Source organism: Microplitis demolitor, chromosome 1 (assembly GCF_026212275.2).
Source record: "Microplitis demolitor isolate Queensland-Clemson2020A chromosome 1, iyMicDemo2.1a, whole genome shotgun sequence".
Lineage (NCBI taxonomy): Eukaryota > Metazoa > Arthropoda > Insecta > Hymenoptera > Braconidae > Microplitis > Microplitis demolitor.
Window position 1 is genome coordinate 11,759,711 of NC_068545.1, and position 23,273 is coordinate 11,782,983.

At 38.2% G+C, this 23,273-nt stretch overlaps 1 long non-coding RNA gene across 1 annotated transcript in view; it reads left to right on the forward strand.

Moving 5' to 3' along the window:
* The window catches only part of LOC128667769 (uncharacterized), a 36,444-nt gene extending 13,678 nt beyond the window's left edge, over nucleotides 1–22,766 (forward strand). The window contains exons 2-3 of the long non-coding RNA XR_008403730.1: nucleotides 22,175–22,427; nucleotides 22,582–22,766. This is a non-coding gene — a long non-coding RNA (uncharacterized LOC128667769). The remainder of the gene's footprint in view (nucleotides 1–22,174; nucleotides 22,428–22,581) is intronic.
* Nucleotides 22,767–23,273: the final 507 nt, after the last annotated feature.

Here is a 23,273-nt window from a genome sequence, read left to right on the forward strand (position 1 = left end):
GTGGGGGTTCTCCGTCCTGAACTCGAGGTGGTGACTCCATACTTCCGGGCCTCCTGGCCCATTACGCCTCCTCGGGTTCAGTTGGTGGCACCAAATGTAGAGGAAATTTGGGTACTGGCCACCAACTTAATTGAGACGGCCGAGGACTTTATGAGGAGGCAGATAGGCATTTATTAGAAGGTGTTTTTTTTTTTTGTGATTTTGTTTAATGAAATTTTGTTTTCCTTTTTTTTTTTCAGAGCCGACCTGCCGGGAGCCCCCGAGGAGGTAGAAGATCAGCCATTCCCAGTAGCGGGTTGAGTCTTCGAGGAGAGAAAAACAAACTTCTCCCGCTTTTATAAAAAAATTTTTATATATTATATAATCCATTTTTTTTTGTAAAAAAAAAAAAAGAAAATAAGTAAAATTTTTCTTTTTTTATTAATTAGTAATTAACATTCCTTTTATTTTTTTTTTCCTGAATGGGTCACTCCTTTTGTTTTTTTGTTTTTGAAAATAAGTTTTAGAATTAGTATAATTTTAAGGTAATTTTTAGTCTTAGATTTAATTTTAATTTTAATTTTAAGATGTAAGTATAGGTTTTGCTATGGCTGTGTAGCTTGTATGCGTGAGAGTGAGCGCGTGACATGAAATGCTAGTTATCGAGAGAAAGCGAATGCTCGGCATATGGAGGGGTTTGTTAATCGGTCTCTTTTTTGCCCGCGTTCACCGCTCCCACGGTAGCATAGCATCAATGAGGTGTTGATTATCGACCGTCGTATTGATCTCATCTTAGTAGATCTTAACCGGCAAGTGGAACCATCTTACGGTAGCTAAAGGAACCATTCTCTCAAACAGCTTTTCGTTGACGACGTAGATTACCCGATTTTTACATGAATAATCCTCCTACTGGATGGATTCTAACAATAGTAAAAGGTAAAATTATACCAAAATAGAGGATAATGGTCATGTATGAATGTGGAATGCATGGAGAGAGGTTTTTACAGGTTTTTTTATTTTTTATAATATAGGCAAAGGATTCACCTTCTATGCTTCCTCGCAATACCCTAGACTTAAAAATCATTACAAATTTCATGTTCAGCTTAGTATAAATTATAATTGATTCATCTGACTATCATGAACCTTTGTGCTGATTTAGCAAGGTCATGCTAAATTTTATTTAATTTATTCTTTTTGAAGGAAAGAAGATATTTGAGTATAGTGTTTTAGTCGAGTTGTTCTTATAGCTAGTGGACGTTCGTTGCGATAAGGGGTAAGTTGGCTGATTTTTAGTAAAACCTATTTTCAGTTTTAAAAAATACGGAATTTTGGTAGTGTCCGGTTCAGTTTACAATCTGAATTTCGGTAATTACAGGATTTGTTGCTGAAATATGTGTTTTAATCGCCCACCTTTCGAGATTGTCGATCTAGAATTAGATCTCTTACCAATCCCACTGGAGGAGGTTCTCATCGAGGTACAAGCCCGCTGGTACTTGGATTCGGACCCGATTTTGTTATTCGCGACAAACCAGCGTGAGATCGATTAGATCTATTCTGTGGCACCACCGTCACCCCCGCTGGATGCCGATGGTCGTGTTCTTACCCTATTAGAGGTGAACGGATTAATCTTGTTTTTTTTTTTTAATTTTTTTTTTTTTAATGATTTAAATTTAATGAGAGAAGGAATTTCCTCTATAATTTGTTAACTTATGGATTTCAGTATATGGTAGTCAATTTGCACTTGCATTTCACTGATAATGCCGAGGTTCGTGACAGGTATTTATTGGAAGTTTTGAGAAATTTCCGGGACGTTCGAGAAAACAGGGATAATTTGCGGTTGTTGAACTCAAGTTTAAAAGGTTTCTCTATCGCCTGGCTATTCAAAAGGCGTTAATGGTTGTAAAATTTTTTTTTTTTGGGAATAAAAGGAAATTTTGAATGGATTTCCAGAGGTTGCAATTTCATTTATTTATTTCTCAAGAGTTTCCCCATGATATTTTTATTCTTTAACTTTATGTTTTCTACTGCTATAACTCTCTCACGGCTAACGCGTCTTATTACTGCTGACTAGCCATTTATGCGCAAAGTCAGTCATTCAGTCATCTGGTTTGAAGCTAGCATAATGTGTGTGTCTTTTGGTCAGAAGTACGACCTTGGAGATCCCATTTATTATTTTGTAAGAACCTATGCAGAATTTGCTTATACTCGGAGAATTTTTGCAATCTGGGACCTCAAAATTCATATTTGTGAGTGTTATTACTCGTGTGGTGTACGCAACAATCTGTTACACGTAAGTGTTTAAGTGTTAAGTCAAGGTCAATTGTGTTCATAACGTTATAATTCTATTCGTTTGTCCAGTATTATTTAAGTTGTGGTTCTCTGCCCTACTGTCCTGACCGATTAGAGCGTGAGCTTTTCCTGGCCTGGAGTAAACATCTCTGGAGGGAAAAGGACGAGGATTTAGATGATTGGATGGAGGATTGGATACCGATCTCTTGGCTCTTTGAGGAGGACGGGAAAGAGGAGCTAGAGGGGGAAAAACTCGAGGAATTCGATTAAAATGGTGCAATTTGATCATCACCAGCGTTTACTGGGTGAATCAGGAGATGGCATCACTCTCGAGTCACTTTTAGCTGTCAATTTACTCTTTTCAATAAAGAGGAAATGAGCTTAAAGATCGTTTGTTCCTTCTTTTAACCCAGAACCTTCCCATCCTTTTCAATAACTGTATACAATCTCGGATATAAATAATATGCGAGTGTAAACGGAGAGAAAAAGCGGTTTTTATCTTCTTATCCTTTTTACTTTTAAATTTATTATTATTATTTAATTATTGTTAAATGGCACGATTCGCCAGGTAAGTTAATTAAAATTTTTAAGGAACATGTGACCATTATGAGGTGAGTAAAGTCCTGATGTGCGTTTTTGAGAGAAAATATCTTTTCTATTTATTGCTTCCATTTCCTGTTATTATAGGAGGTGAAATAGGAGTAATAAGGAAGTTTTCCTGGAGCTGAATTTTAAGAAGGCGAATTTTAGTGGACAATAGGGTTTCCTCAGGAGTTATGTCAACGGCTGTAAGAAGCGGCTGTTAATAATGTTGCGCATGCGCTGTGCGAGGTAAGCACTTGTCTCTTAGTTTGATTAAAAAAAAATAATTTCTTTAGTTTTAACAGGAATAACCAATTCTCGTGTTTTCCCAAATGTCCAGGTGACTTAAATATTTGTTAAACTTTGATTGAATTTTGAATTTAGATATATGATTTTCCGAAACTTAATTCTAAATTAATCCCTAATTAGAATATAGTAATATAATTTTTTTTCTTAAAATGTTATGCCGGTAGAATAGGAATCCTTTTTCAAGGTGACGTAAAGTGTCGGTAAATGTATAAGACTTTTAAAGTAACAGAAAGGCCCGAAAATATTTTGGGCCTGGATTTAAAGTATTTTAAAAGAGGATTTCTATTTATCCGTGAAATTTTGATTTAACTTATACATTATTCTTATCTTGTTTAAGATGATTAGATCGGAGCGTTGAAATCTGAGAGGCGAAGGCCTCTCGTGTTACGAGTTGGAGTTGCTGATTTACTTACAGAGAAGACGACACGACTTGGAAGAGTCAGTGGAGTTTCCTGGAGCTTGATGACTTCTGGTTGGTCCTTGATTTGGACAGACCTCGATTTGGAGTCTGAGGTACGTCTGGTTTCTTCTACTATTTTGGGATGTACCTCGCCTGGCTGCTTGTTTTTTTTGTAGGTGAAGCAGCGCTTCTTGCTTGAGCATACGCAACATTTGAAGAATATTGGGATGACGAGGATGACACACAAGACAGCTAAGATAAACGTGTTTCCCGGTGTCATCGTTCGATGGATATCTTCTTCTTGATGGTGCAACGATATTTCGGACATTCGATTTTTCGTTTCTTCCAATCCTGCTTCCCAGGGTTGGAATTTGTCTATTGTTTTCAACGGATCGACGTTTTCGTTGAAGAGAAATACAGATATTTTGGGTTCAGCTGTTAAATTCGTTGATAGCGTTTCCAAGGTTAAGTTTAACCTTATCAAGCTGATGTTCAGCTGAGTGATCTCTTCATCTATGCTTTTGAATATATATTTTCCGCTTCTAATTTCGCATCTACCGTTAACATAGACCATTCCGGTTCCGTTGATGTAATATTCTTTTTCAACTGGATTTAAGCACTTGAAGATTAGCTTTTCTTTCTTACAAGTCGAATATGCCCAAGAATTTGGTTGATTGAGCTTGATCCAAGTGGTTTTACACTCTGGGATGATGCGGACATTACACGTTCTTGAGATATCTTCAGTTGACTTCAAAAGCAGCTTCATTTCACAGTCTACTTCTTCTTGGACTTCCGCAGACTGGAAAGGTATGTCGGGACGACAAGACAAATCGTCCCCGATAGATTTGCAATTTTTGATATATTCAGAATCTGCTAGGTAGAATCTCCTCAATCCTGGATCAGTAACTAGGAACCTTTTTGATGGTAGTATCGTCAGTGTTTGAATTTTACCATTGAGATTTTCTGGCTTTGGCAGTAGTCTCATTTCGTATGACAATAACGGAATTTTATGGAACAGGGGAAAGGTGACAATGATAAGTAGGTAACCTTTCACCCTTGCTACCTTTACTGTAGACACAGCTGACAAGGTTAAAATATCTATTCGGTCAATTGGTTGAGGTAGATTCAAATCCGGATGCTTCCTCATGATGTCGACGGTTGCTCGGTAGAGTTGGCTTGGTGATATAGCTTGTGGGGACAGTCGGACGGCCTTGGTTTCCTTTATGATGGTTTCAGCTTCCTTCAGGACTCGAAGATGGTTACTGGCAATCTCCTTTCGTTCATCCCCCAGCACCATGACTTTCATCAAATATGCGAGTTTACCCAAGGAATTGTTGGTGAAATTCATAAAGTTCGTGGTAGCATCTGCGAGATTATTTAAATTGGACTGCATTTGCGCCTCGCTTTGGAGAATAGTATTGATCTCACTCTTGACGAGGTGAATGACGTTCTGTACTAGGTGCACCATTCCGGCATTGTCCTGATGTAATTTGTCGATCTCCTTGGTGATATGTTCTTTGTCTTCGTAGTCCATGGTTCCAAACAGTTCTAGGGCAATTGTGCCGACGAACCCGAACCATGGAGCACGTTGATTACGGTCAAACGGTGGAGTTTTGGATGTTGTTTCTTCAAGGAGCTGGTCCAAACGGCTTTTAGCTTGGTATATAAAGGTTTGTATTTCCGTTATCAGGTCCATCATCAGGTAGTGCATGCAGGACCCAGAGCCGAAAATTTTGGTACAACCTCGCATAGTCGAGTGGAGATGGTCCCACTTAATGGGATACATATCGACCAATCCTCGGACGTTAATGAAAGAAATGATGCACCAGTTTTCTCCTACCAGGTGAATCTTCTTAAACGGGTCATACAGTAGGCCCGGGTTGTCTGCCAGTGGCTGGATGGTCAGGTCGTCCTTGGATTGACCCCCTTCGATGATGATGGCCAAGAATATCAATAATTGTCTCATAATGGTGAGAGATTTGAAGATCTGAAACAGAGAACTTTATAAAGGTTTAGCCTTATGGTCAAAAGCAGGTTTAGCTTTATTGGGGTTTACCAATTTGCGGTTCCCTTTGTCGTTCAGGTAGATCAGACTCCCAAATTCGTTAATTTCGACGATTTTATAGGGCCTGGTATAATAAACATAGAGTTTATTTTTCCGTGGTTCCTTTAGAACATAAATGAAGTCACCTACCTTGAAGGTTTTGGCATGTATGTGTCGATCGTAACGAATTTTGGAATCTTTCTTTGCCTTATTGAGACAATCAGCAGCGATTTCTCTGACCTCTGACAGTCTACTCATAAGCTCGGCGAGGTAGTTGGAATAAGTTTTGATTCTGGAATAATCGGGGAACTGGGTTGGGAACCGAGCTCTTCGACCAAACATCAGCTCGAATGGAGTGAATTTGGTTGAAGTATGCACATTGATATTGTAACTCAACGCCGCAAGACTCACAAATCGATCCCAGTCCGGATACTTATCCGAGATTACTCTTAAGAAATCTATCAGTGGCTGATGTCTCCTTTCTATAGAACCATTTGATGGGGGTTAGTAACCTGAAGCCGTTAATCTTTGGATTTTTATGGCTTTCGCAAGTTGTTGTATTATTTTAGAGGTAAATAAAGTACCTTTATCTGAGAGGATAACTCTCGGACAACCATAATAGTACATATAACGATCTACAAGGGCTTCCGCAACTGTGGTCGATCGGATATCAGGTATTGGGATTGCTGTTACGGCTTTCGAAAAATTATCCTGGATAGTCAATATATGGACATTCCCACTCCTAGTCATAGGAAGTGGTTCCACGGTATCAATAGAGATTTTCTCGAAGGGTTCGAAGGGAGTATCGGTTATCATCATTGGTTGTTTTGTTTTGATTCGGGTGAGTTTATTCTTCTAGCAGATTTCGCATTTCTGGATGAATCTATAGATTCTTTCCTTCATGCTTGGCCAGTAGAATCTTTCTCGAATTCGCCAAGAAGTTTTCACGACACCCTTGTGGCCCGCAATAGGGCTGCAGTGGTTTTCTTCGATGATTTTATCGCGTAAATCTTCGGTAGGAACTTCTATATTTCCTTCGCGAAGTGTTACCTCGATAGGACAGTCGCCCAATTCTTGTATAAGATAAGGCTTTATATTTATATCATCGAATTTATCCCCCTGTTTCGCCATGCGGAATGTATGGATTTCGTGTTTGAACATGGACACTCTTAAATTTCGTAATCCCTCGATTAAATTATTTAAATCGATTTTCTCGAAATGATTTTTTTCGACAAAGACCGTGAAGATAAAGCACTGACCCAATTTTGTGATTAATACATCACCCATTTTTGGTTTGGCTGTCTTCAGATCTTCCTGATCGATGAAAGTGAGATCTCTTAACAATCGTGAAACTGGTTTCACCAACTCACAATCCAGGGACAGGAAATATACCATGTGATCTCTCACATAAGTGATTCCATCTCGACTGTCCTTAAATTTGATTCGAATTTCAGGTAATTTCCGAGGTCTATCAGACTCGGAGCTCGAGGAAGACGAAACTTCCGGTGGTGAATAGCGTTGATCACTCAGATCCTCCGCTATATCTGAGAAAGGAGGATCAAATACGTACCACGGAGCTTGATTCGGAAGTTTAGGAGGTAAATCTACATTTGTCGCCGGTTCATCTCCCGGGTGTTCGTCAACAACTTTCGGCAGAGTCGTGTGGAGAGGGTCAGATTCATTTTCCTGGGCATTTCCGTCGTCTTGTTGTCGATGTACTTCTACTTGAATCACTGTGGTTCCCTCAGATTGGCTGGCATCTGTTTAGTCTGATTGAGAAGATATCTCCGCTATGATTAGTCCATCATTTGCAGAATTTTGATTTGGTGAACTGGGCTGCTGATTTTCGTTCAGCAAGGTCCTTTCTTGTCCGAGATTTTTATATGTGGATGTCGCTTTGCGTTTTGGCGTTTCAACGTGTGCCATACTGGATGAGGCTGCAGGAACATCTTCGACATTCAGAGTTTGGCCGGTAGAAGGCCTCGCGATGACTGGAGATGTATTGTCGTCAGAACTTCCGGTGTCCTTCCAATAAAAGCTTTTTGTATGATCGTCATAGTCAAGTTCCTTGCAATTTGCCTGCGCAGCTTTCAGCACCGTGTTCTTCCACATAGGAGTGAAAGGACTTCTACCTTCGGTGTGATATTTCTCTCTAATCTCATCAGCTTGCGGTGTCTGTGGAGTTGCAGGGGTTATTTCCACTTGGAGTTTCGGTTCAAAGCAGCTGACTTCACTCGAATCTTTGTTTCCTTCTATATCTTGATTTTTGCGAAGGAATACTTCTTCTCCTTCTTCGTCGGACTCATTCGAGTCTTCAGATTCGTCGTGTTCGTCTGATAAGTAGCCCCGTTCAAGATATTTTCTGATTTCCTTGGCTACTTGAGGGCTGACTACAGGCAGTGGATTGCAATAATTTTCTGGACGAACAGTACGATCCGCTTCTTCATCTGAAACGTTAATTGCTCGTTTTTCTAGGGCTTTATTGGAGCGTTCAAATGATTTTCTCAAATCTTCGCGCATTGGCTGTCGATTTATCGCTTCAGGTGTGTTTTCATCTCCCTGATCACTGGAACTTTTCTCCAATTCGTTGAGCAGATATTCTTCATTTATGAGTCGGACTGCTTCTTCTTCTTCCTCATCTGTTTCTTCCAATTCTAGCCCGGGCTCTGGCTCAATCTCCACTTCCGGGTTGACTGGAGCCTGAGGTGCTGAGGATAGTCCTGGTTGGTTTATCTCGAAAACGTCATCTTCGATACTCTCTGAGACGTCATGTTCGGTCGTACTTATTTCACAATAGTTTACTTTTTTCCGGTTTGGTGTCAGTTCCGTAGCTCGTCTCATTCGTAATCGGGATGCAATTGTATCACTAGGTTGTGGAGCGCTGTTAACCCTAGCTTTGTTTTTACTTCCGGGTATTCTTTCTCGTTTTACAGCCGCTATGGCTTCCTCGTTAGGACAAGAAGTTTTCTTGAGTGGGAGCATCACTACTTCCTCGACCGAATTTTGGTTTGGAGCCCTTTCCTGTGGAGATCTACCCTCAGGATTGTAGGACAACCCTTCGGCGTATTGTTCTGACATTTGATGTCGAACTATAACCGAAAATTTGTATTCACTTAGTTTGAATCTCCATTTAATTTGTCGTTCGGTGACAGTTTGGCTGTCTTTCATCCAAGACATACAAGGGCTGCTTGAATACAAGGTGAAAGGCTTCCTATAAAGGTAAGGCCGAAATTGTTGCACCGCGTACAAGACTGCCAAACACCCTTTTTCATTGTGTGTGTATCTTGTCTCGGTCTCTTGCAAGACTCGGGACGTACAGGAGACAATTTTCTCAACATTTTTATCGGGGTTTCGAGGCGTACGATCTTCGTTCTCCAGTTCCTGGCTCAAGATGCCTGAAATACCAACATCGAAGGAACTGGTTGCCAATATGAAAGGTCGCCTGAAGTTTGGATAGGCGAGGAATGAATTTTTGCATAACGCGTTCTCAATATCCTCGAAAGCCCTTTGCGAATCAACCGACCAGACAAACGGTTTAGTTTTCCTGGTAAGGTCAGTGATCGGTTTGACTCTTTCAGCGAAGTTTTCGATGAATCGTCGGTAGTAATTAGCTAATCCCATAAATTTTCGCGCTTCTGTATGATTACGGGGGTGCGAAGCGTTTTTAAGGGATGAAATTTTCTTTGGGTCAGGTTTCACACCATCTTTAGTGATAACGTGACCTAAATATTCCACCTCGGTGCAGAGAAATTTGCATTTCTCGGGCTGAAAAGTTAGCCCAGCCTCTCGAAGGCGATTGAAAAGTCTTTGGACTCGTACCTCATGTTCTTCAAGCGAAGATGCATAACTTACAAAGTCATCGAGATAGATGAATAGTTCAGTACCTTTTAACCACTCAATGTGGAGTCCATCATACGATGAAAAATTGCTGGAGCACACTCAAGCCCAAAAGGCATACAGCAATATTCCAGATGACCATCAGGGGTGGAAAACGCCGTTTTTTCAGCGTCTCTGGGGTCCATTGATACTTGGTGGAACCCACTGGCGAGGTCAAATACACTGAAGTACTTGGCCCCACCGAGTAGGTCTAAAATATCGATTATGAGTGGGAGGGGGTAAGCATCCCCAATGGTTATCTTATTTAGATTTCGAAAATCACTAACCATTCTCTACTTTAGTTTACCTTGAGCATCAGAATTCTTAGGGACAATCCATAAAGGAGAATTATACGGAGATTTTGATTTCCGAATAATTCCTTGTTTAAGTAGGTTATCCACTTGCTTCTTGATTTCGTCGCGGTGTTCTTGAGGAAACCGGTATTGTGTGATTCGGACCCGGTTTGTCACTCGTGGTTTCGATTTTGCAGGTGAATTTTTTAGAACGTCCCAGGCGATCACCAGGGAGGTGAAATATGTCATGATTTTTCTGAAGAAGTCGGAAAATTTGCTTCCTTTCCGTGCGACTGAGATGATTGGTAGGAATCTTATTAAAGATTGCTTGCATACAATCTCGCTTAGAAAGTGAGTGGATTCCGGATGGGGTTTCCGCTATATCGGAAAATTCGTCAGATGGATCAGGATGATCAAATTCAAATTCTTCCAGCACTTGAGGTTCAATTTCGATTTCTGCTGGATCTGATGTGGTATTGATGACCATACACATCGCTTGATCGTCATCAACTGAGACAACGGCTTCGCCCATTAAGAGTCCCTCTTCAAGAGGAATCTTACGGAGGTAGCCTAGTTTGATCTCAGGATTTACAACAGGTACCGACACGGACATCCGCATACGGGGTGGAATTACGTATGAACGGGATGGTTTTATTCCGAGACTAAAAGGTAAAGGTCGGGAAGGTCGAGATGATAAATTCAGAGATTGATGATAGTATGAAATCTCCGCTTGTTCATTTCTCAGGAAGTTGTTGCCCAAAATTCCGACACCATAAGGGTAAATTCCCATCACAAACATGGAATCGGATCTTTGTACCCAAAACCTTTAATTCTACAGTACCAATTTTTTCCATGGACTGTCCATTCAAACCACGGAGTAGCATCGTGTTACCACGATCCACTCTAATCTCGGGTTTAAGGGCGGAAGAAATTATCGAACACACATCCCCCCTGTATCTAGGAGAAAGCATTGTAATTCTCCATGAAGCGAATTACATGAGTCGAAAATTTTTGGCCCTGCCCCAAGGGACAGGATATATCTCACATCAAGGTCGTTATCCATTGAAAAAGGGATAGGACGAGTAGGTCGATTTTTGGGGACCAGCGTATTCCAATAAAAGGAAATGCCAGCTCGTTCTTTGATGGAAAATTCATTTCCAAGGATGCCCAGATAACCACCTGGTGATCTAGGTACAACCTGGAAACAAACATCTACGTCAAAGATCTTGAGGGTCACAGTTCCAATTATTGGCATACTACTGGTTGCTATGCCGCCCACCACACCATCATTTTCAGGGTAAAAGGTGGTATCATCCCCCAGAGCATCGATGCAAAGGAGATTCAGGTCAGAACCTGTATCCAACAAAACTTCGCATCCGTCCTGGAAGAGGTCTGCAGATGTGATCCAGACTCGTGAACCCTTACCGATGACTAGTGTAAGGGTTTCGGACGTTGAAGAATTCTGAATTTTTTCGCCGTCTGAGTTTTCTGATGAGGGTTCGTAGGTCGGTGAGACTTTCGGGGCGTACTTGCAGTGGCCTCGGTCTGTCAAGCGCCCGTTGAGTTTAAATGTTCGTCGTTGTCTTTTGAGGAGGCAGATTTACTTGCCTCACGATAAGGGCAGAAGTGACAGTTACAGCAAGGGGCCTCTACTTTCAGATGTTCGAGTTTTTCTCTGTCAATGTCTGCAGAGTCGAAAGTCACAACCTTTTTCTTCGCTGAAGAGGGTTCTTCAGTTGGTGAACGTGATGAACTTTTCTTTAATGTCCGTGACGTCAAGTCGTCATCGTAGGTTCGTCCACGTCCCCCTTTACTCGAGGTGTAAGTGTACGTTTGGTAGTCAGCTGATGCTGAGCTATCGTCGGAGTCCACACTGTCTTCGCTGTCTGTAGCGTATTTACTCGGTCTGTAATGCTTTTTAGAGTAAGAGAACGTTCGTCCTCTGGTTTCTCTACGGTCGTAGTAATCGTCGTAATCCTTGCGAGGTCTCTGATAGTCGTCTTTCGAGTAACGTCTGTTATAGTCTAGTTCGTAGCCTTTGTCTCTCTGAAACTGACGTTGATAGTCGTTAGATTCGCGTTTACGCCTTGGTCGTATGCATTCGCGAGTTCTTTCCTCTTTTACCGTTTTATAAAGATCTTCGAGCGTCTTTGGATCTTTTAAACTCGCAAGACATTTTGGGAGGTCAGGCAAAGCGGAATAGAGAGTATCTAATGCAACCTTTTCTTGTTGCGACATAATGGCTTCCCGATTCTCCTCTGGTAACGCGGCTTCCAGGCCTCTGATCATTTTGCGCAACCTGAAAAAGAAATCTTCGATAGTTTCGCCCTCTCTCGGGCTAGCTGAAGCAAGACGTTTGTGCCAAATAAGAGCTAGATCGCCGTCTTGATACCTTTCTCCTAGTATCTCGAGAAGTTCTACGACGCTGTGAATCGGAGTGTATTCGATTCGATCTCTAGCACGACCAGAAATTCTTTTCACGATTTTAGCCACGAACATGTCCTGATGTTTCGGGATGATGCAAGGTAACCAACTCCGTACGATTGCGTCAAATTCCTTGAAATCTTGTTCGCAATTTGGACCTTCTCCGTTAAATTTTGGGAGCTCTCGATAGAGCTTCTTGGCCATGTCATACTGAGAAGGTGGATTGTTTGCATCGTGCAAAGTGGCATCTAGCCGGATAACGGGTCTTTCCTCGTTATTGACCATTTCGCCCCTTAGACCACCGATTGGAGGAGGCGTCAAATTTCTTTGCCTCCTGTTTTTGTTGGTACGAGAAATGGTGGTGACCACAACCTAAGGTAAAGCGTAAGACAAGGATGTTAAACGTCTCTGAACTTTGAGCAAAATTGCTGAGTTGGTCAAAAAGAGAAAGAAAGTATTAATAAATTATTTTTTTCCAACAGCTCAAAGCTGTACAGTGAGGTCGATGTGCGACTTATTGCTGACTTTGCGATTTGGTCGCGAAGTCGAGGACGGTGAACTCAGGCGTTTTGCAACTCGAATTGAGGGGCGAAAAATGCTGAATTTACAATACGTGGAATTGCTACCTATTAAGGTGTGGCAAGTCCACGAAAGCAGGGTGTGGCACTCTCAAGAAAATGCCACGAAACTCAAAATTCTAAGATGTGAAAATTTCGAGAAGAGAATAATAACCACAAAAATCGACCTTTTCTCAAAAATGGTAGAGGAATTATAACTGTGGCTCAACAAGAAAGATTTTTACTTCGAAAATCCCACCGCTGCCACCAGTGTTCTTTATGTTATGTCCGCCGCTAAAATTTAAATTGATTATCCGGGATTTCTCCCTTTGGTAGTGATAGAAAAATTTAGACGAGCGATTTGGAGGTTGCGGCCAACATTAAAGAATACGAGGAAGAGGTATCTTCCTATAATTTATTATTTATGGTGGATCTTTTACTTCGAAGTAAGAACCCAAACGTCTCCGAAGAGACTGGTGATCTTGTGTTGAACCAGTTATCTTACGAAAGAGTAGAATGTAAATCTTTCACCTACCTTTCGATGTTTCTATTTTTCTAGTCACGGCAGGTTAGATCCCTCCAGAACGTTGCAGCTCACTCAGCTTCCTCCTGCAGGATTTGGTTAGATGGGCGCGGCTGGGGTAATAGGATGTAAACTTATGTGCTACTCTCGAATGAATCTCGGAGGCTGAACTTATGATTTTTGGCTTTTTATTACTGATTTAGCTACAATTCACTTGTACACTGCATCCTTTACACAAATTTTCAACAATTGATATTTTAAGATTATTTATTATTCACGAATATTTTTAGAAGATTTTTATTTTATGTTCAATGCGTCCTTTTTACACACCCTAAAAGTGATTTTATGCGCAAAATAACTCAGCCCGAGATGGAATCGCAAATTCACGTAATTAGCGTCACTATTTCAATCGGACCGGAAGTTTCTATTAATCTTTGAGGATTTTTAATAGATAAAGAGGTCGATTATTGATTTTCATCGTCTAAGCGGAATCCTGCAATAATCGACTGCAAAAAGATGTCAATTTTAGAATGCCTTATTGATTATTCAACGCCGAAGCGGATTCCTGCAATAAGGATTAAATAGAAAAATATTAAAGATCCTCTTATTGACTTTTCAACGCCTGGGGCGGAATCCTGCAATAAGAGTGCACGAAAGTTCGACGTTCGAATATTCGCGGACCGTAAGTTAGAAGAACCGACTAGCCCTGAGCTATGGGTGCTCAGCTTTCTCATAAACTTTGATTTCGCGATTGATGGGGAATTTTCAATTATTGTCATTGGTGGAAGGTGACGACAGTTCATTAATTGTTCGTTCGTCTTGTTGCAGTTATCCTCCTACTATTCTTTATCGCATAAAAAAAAAGTGGAACAAGCTGACGCTGTGTTTTCGCGCGCTTTTGAAAAGAAGAGCTCTGTAATAATTATTTTTGAATGATTATTAGAATATATAAAAAAAATTATTTGGACATAACAAACTTAACACTCAATAATTTTCTTAGAGTAATGAATTGCACAACCCTCTTCTATATTATGTGAGAATAGTTATTATTCCTGGACGTGTTTTTTTCAGTGTTTTTTTCTGTGTGCTAACCTGAGCTCGGTTAACTTTTGTCGCAGTGAACTTTTTATTTGTTCTAGAGTAGCAGAACTCCAATTCTCTTGATTACGGGCGTAAGATTGAACATATTCCGGAATTGCTTGTCGTGCTTTCGGATGCAAGCAAATGACGTCCTATGTTTGTTTTTCTCGGCCTTGTGATCGTAGCGCTTGACCACATATTGACGAACTTAAAAGGTATTCTGGTTTAATAACACCCAAAAGAAGCTTGCGTGCTAATTACGTGGCTGCTTTGGAGCCATTTATTGCTGATTGGTAAACTTTCTTATGACAATAGATACCATTTTGCAAGTGAACCATCTGCATAAAAATACGTGAAATTTATTAAATATAAATACAAGAAAGATATTGGAGACTGCAATATTTTTTTCATTCATTTCCACTATCGAAGGTCGGACCGTACAACTGGAAATCATCATCAACATTTGAAAAACACAATTGTTTTGCAGCTGATAAAGTCTTTGAAGGAATAGGAGATTTTTCAAGAGATCGCTATAAAGTGATTTCAGGTTTTTTTTTTTTCGAATCATATACCTTATCCTCAGGAATAATTAATATAACTGTCTGCAAATGAGATAGCAACATAATTTTTCACACACTTATTTAGATTTAAAAATGATATATAATATAATAATTTTTCGTATTTTTATAATTAAATACTATGTCATTGATGAATTATACTGATCTTAGGTGATTTTTCCATTGCTTCACCTTCATCAAATGAGGGGTTTCGATCTGAGTGTTCCAATTGTTTTTGAACTAATATTGTTGAAGCAGTTAATCGCTCCTATACAATAATAAACAATACAATGATATATAATGCAATGAAATTTTAAACTTTATCGTTTTACAAAATAAAATAAAAACTGGAAAACAAGTACATTCGATACTGAATTGCTGTATATTCTTAAATATACTTATCATTTATAAATAATAACTCAATTTAAATAACTTCATTTTCAATTTAACCGATCGAATATCGTAAACACTACTTGATTTAATTACCTTTAATGAAATCTCAGGGCTGGTATCAGAAGAAAGTTCCGTGGAATCATCTTTTAAAGACGATTTCTACACAATTAACAACGGAATATAATTACCAAATTAAAACAAAAATTAGAAGAAAATCAACAAAAAATTTTAAATTTCTATTGATGAAGTAATTAGGCTCTCATTCCTATATCTAAATTGCAATGTAATAATCAAAATAAAAATGACTGACCTTTGATGGTGTAACTTCTATGATATTCTCATCATCAGAGGAAACTTCGAAATCAGAATTATTTAGTTCATTTTTTTTTTAATTCTATTACCATCTTCTTGGCTTTAAATAATAATATAATCAATGAATTAGAATTCATCAAATATTTTCATAAATTATTGACGTTATAAAAAACTATGACAATGATAAAATTCCAAGTTTAAAAACCAAAATTACAATGAATAGTCTAGCGAAAAAATTATATATATATACATATGTATATATATATATATATATATATATATATATTTATATATATTTATATATATATATATATAGTGACCACGTCACTACTTATATTATTTGATACTCATAATTTCGGATAAGTCCGTCAACCATCGATCGCCGAATATTTTCCCCCACGCGAATACGATATTCGGTAACAACAGTTCACACAAGTACACAGTACAGTACACGCGTACAATAAAGAGATACATGGCAACTAGCTAACACATATCTAATGCGACCAGCATTATTTTGTATTATATAATTTATTAAATAAAACTAATTCTTTATTACTCTGTTAATATAATCAATCGGAGTCAGATAATTTATTTATGGTAGCGATTTAGTTCCAAGAACTACATCCCTGTCACTACATTGGTGACTGCCCGACATGATTTTCGAGAGAATGCCATTTCGTGCACACATTCCACGTGGCAAATAGTACGTTGAGTGTAAAACACCGCGTCTACGTTCTTTGCAACAGTGAAGTGTGTGAATTAAGTGTTGTGCAAGCCTTTTGATCACGGCTGGTGCATTGCGGGGCATTTTGGACATATGCCGCTCTGGTTTATAATTTAAGGGGCACCATCGTGGTGCAAATTAAATTGTGGTAAAAGTGATCAGTGAATTCCTGTGCAAATACAGTAAATAAAATTATCGTTCGCGTTAATTTTCGCCCAGTGATAATTTTCGTGCGACTCAAAGCATCTCGAACATTCCTAAACGGTGAGCCAGATTCGACGGACACTCATCCGCTTACAGTGGTATGAAAATTTTGTGTTAGTTTTATTGCGTTAGTGTTCCTCGTATATTAACTATGTCGAATCCAGAGAACAAAAAAGGTGATGAGTTTGTTGACGCTAAACCAATGATCGTCAACTCACTCAAGGCACCTCACTTCAACCCGAAGCGAGTGAGTTTATGGTTTGCGCAGCTTGAAGCTCAGTTTGCGATCCACGGCATAGCAACTAAGAAAGAGAAATTCAATCACGCGCTTTCTCTAATTGACACAGAGTATGCATGTGAGGTTGAGACCCTTATCACCAACACACCAACGACAACGTCATACGCTATTTCGCAAGATGGTTTAACTGGGTATCGTACGTCCATCGACCAGTCCTTGGGTATCTCCACTTCATCTTGTACCCAAGAAGTCTGGAGATTGGTGACCATGTGGCAACTATTGACTACTCAATGCATGTACGATACACAATAACTACCCGGTCAGACAACTCGACGATTGTACCGCAACGCTGCACGGTAAAAATATATTTTCAGTGGTAGATTTGGTTAGAGCCTTCAACCAAATTCCCGTCGCCGAAGAAGACATTGAAAAGACAGCCATCATCGCTTCTTTTGGCTTATTCTAATTCCCATACATAACGTTTTTAAATCGAAATGCCGCGCAAACTTTCCAAAGTTTCATTGATGAGGCCACACGAGACCTACCATTTGTCTTCCCGTACATCAACGACGTCCTAGTAGCTTCAAAAAACCAGGAGCAACACCTCGAGCACTTAAAAATTTCATTTCAATGCTTACAAGACTACGGACTTATCATCAACGCAGCAAAATCGGCGTTGGGCCAGCATGAGCTAAAATTTTTAGGTCATCACATCAGCAATAAAGGTATCAAGCCGTTGCCCGACAAGGTAGATGCAATGATTAACCTAAAATTTCCTAGTTCGATTTCTGTATTACGTGGTTTTTTAGGTATCATAAATTTCTACAGGAAATTTATCAGAAACGCTGCAGAAATCCTTGCACTGCTGAATAACTTGCTCGATGGACCAAAAGTAAAAGGATCAACGCTCATCGTCGAGACACCTGAACTTCGACAAGCTTATGACAACGCGAAGCAAGCATTAGCCAACGCTGCAATGTTTGCGCATCCAATCGACGACGCAACTTAAGCTATTTTAACGGATGCATCAAACACAGTCATTGGTGCAGTTCTGCAACAACTAGTTGACGGAGAATGGCAACCACTTGCTTTCTTTAGCAGAAAACTTCAACCATCCATTCAAAAATTATCGACGTACGATCATGAACTTCACGCCATCTACAAAGCTGTCCGACACTTCCGTCATATTTTTGAAGGTAAACAAGTTGCGATTTACACGGATCATAAACCGTTGCTTTTTGTTTTTCAGCAACGTACTGAACAAGCATCACCGTGGATATTTCGTCGCCTAGACTTTATTGGCCAATTCGCGAGTGATTTTGGACACATCTTTGGACATGAGAACATCGTTGCAGACACGGTGTCGCGCGTTGAAGCCATTTCGACGCCGATTATCACGCACGAGCTGGTAAACGCTCAGAAGAACGATCCTGAACTTCGAGATCTTCTTGGCAACGCAGCAACGTCACTACAGTGGCAACAAATTGTCTTTAACGACCATACGGCCGTAGTTTATTGTGATGTTTCATCAGGTAAACCATGTCCATACGTTCCTGGTCAACTTCGAAAGAAAGTTTTCGATGCGCTCCACTCTCTGGCACCAGAGCATCTTAGAAACTGGTGAGCAAACGCTACGTCTGGCTATCAATCCAGAAAGATTGTCGAGAATGGGCCAAAGCTTGCATAAACTGCCAGCGAAACAAGATCCATCGTAATGTATCTTCCCCTCTTGCTCGTTTTTAATTGCCGACGAAACGTTTTTAGCATATACACATCGACCTAGTTTCTCTATCAGTATCTCGCGGCTACAACAAGTGCCTAACGATCGTCGACAGATTTACCCGGTTTCCAGAAGCCATAGCACTTGAAAATGGAGACGCAGATACTGTCGCACTCGCGCTGTTTCGAGAATGGATCTTAAAATACGGTGTATCAGCCAGAATAACGTCCTACCAAGGAGGACAATTAAGATTATCGTCGTTTCGATCGCTGAGCAAATTATTTGGCAGAACACATTTGATGACGACGTCGTATCATCCTCAATCTAATGGACTAGTGGAACGCCTACACCAACAACTCAAGGCCGCACTGCTGTGTCACGACGACAATTGGTTTGACGCGCTACCAGTTGTCTTGCTTGTTCTACGAGCTGCCTGGAAAGAGGACATACAAGCTACCCCAACTGAGCTTGTATACGGTGAACCGATTCGTCTACGAGGTGAACTACTAGTTCCGTCTAATAAACACGCAAATGCGGAAAGCGTTTTACGTGACTTAAAAGCATATTTTAATAATTTGGAACCGGCCGAAACCTCGCGTCATGGACAGCGTTCTGTTTTTTGTTTTAGAGACCTCAACACTTGTTTCCACGTACTGGTAAGAGTTGTGCAGATTGGACCATCATTCTCAGTTCGGTATGAGGGTCCATACAAAGTTGTCGCGCGTCACGATAAATATTTTATTGTCAACTACAAGCGCACAAACACTGCGATTTCCATTGACAAACTGAAACCTGTCTATTTCGTAGCCGACGACGCATAAAATTATTTTTTTTAATGTATAATTTAATCCCGTTTAAATTTATTTTTTTTTTGTTTATTATTAATTGTATTCTCTCTAGTGAGTACTTTCTTCACAACGTAGCAAACATGCTCAAATTATCATTTTTTTTTTGCATTGTAAATATTTCTTATTATTTTTCATTTGTAAATAAGCATCATATTTTTTTTTAAGAGAGGAAGTACTGTAGTGACCACGTCACTACTTATATTATTTGATATTTATAATTTCGAATAAGTCCGTCAACCATCGATCGTCATCGATCGCCGAATATTTTCCCCCACGCGGATACGATATTCGGTAACAACATTTCGCACAAGTACACAGTACAGTACACGCGTACAATAGAGAGATACATGGTAACTAGCTAACACATATCTAATGCGACCAGCATTATTTTGTATTACATAATTTATTAAATAAAACTAATTATTTATAACTCTGATAATATAATCAATTGGAGTCAGATAATTCATTTATCGTAGGGATAACACACATCCCAGTCACTACATATATATATATATATATATATATATATATATATATATATATATATATATATATATATATATTGTGACGGGGTGACCTCGTGTTCGACTGCCAGGTCAGCAATAATTAAATTTCGCGCCATTTTATTTTGCGCATCCGCCCTCGCGCTGAAGGTATGTAGTTTCGCAGTGTGACAACAGGGAGTGAATCAGGCACACCTCGTCGCTAGACGCCAGAAAAAATAATTCTCAACCTAGAAACCGAGCTGAGCAGTCGCTCAACCTAAACTACTTACTAGTTTTTTTTATTTACTGGTGCTAAAGTTTTTGTCAGGCAGACCCCTTTGTTAAGTCTCTTTTCTGGTAAAGTTTCTTTTGATCTTTGTTTTCCGTCCAGTTGTTCCTAAGGAGGATTCAGAGGATGGCTCAATACCTGGGACAAGTCGACGTAAGTTCCTTGGAATTGAAGTTAAATTTATATTTCAACAAAATTTGTCAAACAAGTGAGGGAATTTTCCCTAAGTCATTTATCGTCTTTTATTAATTTAATTTATTTATATATTTATTTAATTGATTTTTATATCTTGATTGATTTATCCATTCGCTGTGCATACCTAACTTTTATTCGTCGTCCGTACTTTCTCGTCACTGTACGAATAAATCTAAATTAAGTTTAGTAAATATTAATTTATAATTATTAATTAAAAATAATAAAATAAAATAATATTAGATTTGAATATCCAAGTGAGAATTAACAGGCCCGACGAAAGAGTGTCGCGCATGCGCAGTGGAACTCTGGTTGGTTTCTGCAGTAATTAAATTTATGAATTAATTTTCTAAAGGCTAAAATTTCAACTAGTTATTATTAATTAAATAAACGATTAATTGTAATAAATTTACTGTAGTTATATTTATTTATTCGTTAATTATTTCAACCTATTTTCACTATCCTAAATCGAGCCGCGTACTCGGCTATATCAGACATTTACGAACCCGGTGCTCGACATCCACACGAACATTTTCAGAAGGGCTGTCCGAACCTCCTGGTACGGGTAAGCAAGGGCAGACCCTTACAATATATATATATATAATTTTTTAATCGTAGTAGCTGAAAGACACTTTTTTTTAAATCCTGGTTCGTCATATTGTGAAGGCGAATAACTTCTTGGTTTTATAAACTCTCTTTTACAAAACTTTCTTGAAACTTTTTGTTTCTTGGGACTTCTTCATTTTTTTAGCACATTCTTTAAGCACTTTCATTTCTTTTTCTAAATCTTCTTCTACTACTACATAAATTTTTTATTTTTGAATTATTATATCGCTTTTTACTTTCAAATAAATAATAATTATATATGTTATGTCCTAATAATTTTTTTTTTATTCTAATAATTATTTAAAAATAATTATCACAAAGCTCTTCTTTTCCAATGCGCGCGAAAACGTAGTGTCAGCTTTTTCCACCTTTTCATGCGACAAAAAATAGTAGGAGGATTACTGCAATAAGGCGAACGAACAATCAATAAACTGTCGTCACCTTCCACGAATAAGAATAATTAAAATTTCCTCATCAATCGCTAAATCAAAGTTTATAAAAAGCCTGAGCACCCATAGCTCATGGCCAGTCGGTTCTTCTAACTTACGGTCCGCGAATATTTGAACGTCGAACTTTTGTGCAATCTTATTGCAGGATTCCGCCCCAGGCGTTGAAAAGTCAATAAGAGAATCTTTAGTATTTTCGATTTAAACCTTATTACAGAAATCCGCTTCGGCGTTGAATAATGAATAAGGCATTCTAAATAATTTTTATTTTATGTTTGATGCGTCCTTTTTACACACCCTAAAAGTGATTTTATGTGCAAAATAACTCAGACCGAGATGGAATCGCAAGTACACGTTATTTGCGTCACTATTTCAAACTGGACCGGAAGTTGCTATTAATCTTTGAGGATTTTTCATAGATAATGAAGTCGATTATTGTTTTTTCAACGCCTAAGCGGAATCCTGCAATAATTGACTGCACAAAGATGACAATAATAATAATAATAATAATAATAATAATAATAATAATAATAATAATAATAATAATAATAATAATAATAATAATAATAATAATAATAATAATAATAATAATAATAATAATAATAATAATAATAATAATAATAATAATAATAATAATAATAATAATAATAATAATAATAATAATAATAATAATAATAATAATAATAATAATAATAATAATAATAATAATAATAATAATAATAATAATAATAATAATAATAATAATAATAATAATAATAATAATAATAATAATAATAATAATAATAATAATAATTTATGTTACAGTATCTTTGGACGATTACAAATCACATACAACACAATTTGGCCAAGAAGATGGAGTGTAGACTACCCCATCGATGAATTAACTTCAATCATTGAAGGACAGTTGCGATTGATGATTATTGATGGTGTGAATATCAATAATAGTCGAATAATTATTGATAACGAAGAAGCTAATCTGATAATAAAGGATGAAATTGGGACGTGGTTATTTCAATGAACTGCTGACGACGAGGAGCTAATTTCAATGGATTATGTGGTCAGTCAAAACTTTGTTTCAATTTTTTATGTCATGCTTGTTGCTGCACACTCTCAGCATGACCAAAATGTCGTAGCAGTTGATTTGCAGCAAGAACAAGAATATGATGAACTAATTCTATCGAATGATGATGATGATAATGATATGATTACAGATATCGATGATAATGATGATACATTCATATTAACCGATGAGGAGGGGGTGGGGTTGCTGTATAATTTGAGTGGTGAGTGGAGTGTGGATGAGAAGAGTGCTAGTGATGATTATAGTAAATTAAAGAAAAGTTCATCATGTTTTCGTTGTTATTATTACTATAATTTTTTTATTCATGATTTTTATCATCTTCTTCTTCAAAAATAGTAGACTAAAAAATTGAATTTTTTATAATACATCGATGTATGTTTTTTTTTATAATGAAAATCTACAAAATTTTGTGAGTTCTTATAATGTAAGTTTTTATAATTTTAGGATTTAAAATAGTTTCTTGAAGTTTTTTATAATATTAGTTAATATAATGTAAACTGTAAAATGAGCGAATCAACTAATTGGATCTAGTTTAGGCGAGGTGAATAAAACAATTAAAAATTACACAGATTTTAGCACAAAATAAATTATAGATTTATTGACATTTATTTACACCTTAAAAATTATGAGAACTTATGTTCAAGCGAATGCGACAAGGAATTAATACGCGATAGCGAATGCAAGCTCACAGTTATTTTATTCACGTGTAAATTTACACGTGGTCAGTAGCGGTTAAGTCAGCAATAATTAATTAACAATTAATTCATGGCTAAAGAACAATTTATTTATTCTCAATAAATAGCGGCCTTGATATACTGTCTA